At 38.3% G+C, this 2,009-nt stretch overlaps 1 long non-coding RNA gene across 2 annotated transcripts in view; it reads left to right on the top strand.

Moving 5' to 3' along the window:
* The window catches only part of LOC117287491, a 72,419-nt gene extending 71,316 nt beyond the window's left edge, over positions 1-1,103 (top strand). For both annotated transcript variants that reach the window (XR_004518784.1, XR_004518783.1), the window contains one exon: positions 539-1,103. This is a non-coding gene — a long non-coding RNA (uncharacterized LOC117287491). The remainder of the gene's footprint in view (positions 1-538) is intronic.
* The last annotated feature ends 906 nt before the right edge of the window (positions 1,104-2,009 follow it).

Raw genomic sequence — 2,009 nt, 5'->3', positions numbered from 1 at the left:
TCTTTTTTTTTTTTTTTTTTTTTTTTTTGCAAGGGGGGTGGAGGGAGAGTGGGGAAGGAGGGGGTGTCAGCTCAACTGTAAAAGCTGCACAGATTTTTTTCTTTCTCTCTCTGCCTCTCCATAGATTATTTCTGTTTCATGCCCTGTCTCATTTCGCATAGCTAAAAAAGAATGCTAATTAAGATCCCATGTCTTAACCTGAAAATAATGACTCGGCTGTACTTAGAAATCTGGTGAGAGTTTAAAATTCTGGTAGGGGACCAAAATCCTCAGTTATGGTGCTTAGGAGGAAAAAGAAGAATCTTTTTCTGTAATCAAGGTAAACATGGGAAAGGGGATCTTCCCCCATCTATTTAACCAATTTTATCCAATGGTGTTCTACTGCAGATGAGAAGATACTGTATTTCAAAACTATTTTGACCATCAAATTGAAAGAACACAAATCAGTAGCAATAGAAGCCTTCTTAATCCTCCTTAGGATGCAATTCAGATGAAAGAACTGCTTTTTTATTTTTCTTTTTGTATGTATGTGTTATAGATGGATCTGAGAATGCTGTCTGGGCTTGGTGCCAAGGGCTGGTATTTCACAGCAGCGACCGCCTCACAGACGAGCTGTGGGAAGCAGGAGGGAGACTCTCTCTTAGGGTGCCACTACTATGGAGACACAGCTGGGCTGAACAAGATTTGCTTCAAACGACAACAAGAGAGACAGAAAATATCTGGTTCAACCGCTGCCCAAGCAGGCAGGCACCAGAAGAGCTAGCAGCCAATCCGGCCATGCTCGAAGCCAGCTCTGCAGCTCAGCCAATCAGTGACATCACTGGTGAGAAACTCATTTACATCATGCAGTAATGAACTTTGTTTAACATAGCCTCCCCCTTTCCTGCTACCCCTCTCCCCATATTAGGTCCTTCCATTAATTATTCTGCTGGCATAATTTAAACCGCTATGCAAAAATGTGGCTACATTCTCTCATAGTTTTTACTTTTTTTCTCCCATTGGTGCCTGCAGTCACTGGAAGTGAGTCATCGTACAATTCTATTTTATTTTGAACTTACAAAAATTACCTTTTCTTTCTTTAAAATGACGTTTGAAACAAAATACAGCCCTTGTTTATTTTACCTAACTCCTTTTCTCATGAATACATCCTTTCTCTAAGTTGGGATTTAGACATGTGCAAGGCAACAGAGAAAAGGGGGTGCATTGCCATGGAAGTTGCAGTTTTTCCAAGCGATCTGCATCTTAAAGCTGCCTTTAATGTTTCCAGATTTTGTGCTGCAGTGGCCATTTTACATACAGTGCTTTATCCAAAAAGCACTTATGTGCATCTGTCACATGGAGGAAAGTTCAGTCTTGCTATATTTCATTCTTCACTGCTCTCAGCCAACATGCCATTTTATTAATGAATAGAACTGAGGTCATTTCTGGACAGATCTCCCCCTTCCCATTGCAGCACAATGCACCTGATTTGCATCCATTTACTAGAAATACTGAATACAAGAACCAGCTTGAAAAGGAGTTGAGGGACCAGATTACATATTATTTCAGAATATGTTGTAGCAAAGCAGTTTGTTTTTCAGACAGCATAGTGTTTAACATCTGCCTTGGTGTTTCTATAAATATGCCTGATCTCTATTCATGATGTAATACCTCTAACAAATTTATGGGGTTGTTATATAACCAAACTAGACCAAATGAAATAATATTCATGGGTGAGTTCATTTATCTACAGGATACATAATTTTTTATTGTATATGTGTATTTAGCTCATCAGAGATAAAGTCTGTTGTATAGATAACTTAAAGAGGCTGTAACATGTGGCATGTGAAGATTTCAGATTGCTTTATAGAATCCCAAAGAGTGAAACTGGGTCACACTTCAATGCAATTTCTATTAAATCATGTCTTTATTACATTACTGGCATTAAAGGGACACAGATTTCTAGCATAAAAGGTAAAGTTTCATTGTCTATTATTTTACAGAAACCTTTGAATATAATTATTCAAAGA

Source organism: Fukomys damarensis, unplaced genomic scaffold, assembly GCF_012274545.1.
Source record: "Fukomys damarensis isolate Sample0158 unplaced genomic scaffold, DMR_v1.0_HiC HiC_scaffold_24, whole genome shotgun sequence".
NCBI lineage: Eukaryota > Metazoa > Chordata > Mammalia > Rodentia > Bathyergidae > Fukomys > Fukomys damarensis.
This window is presented reverse-complemented; position numbering and strand designations above follow the sequence as displayed.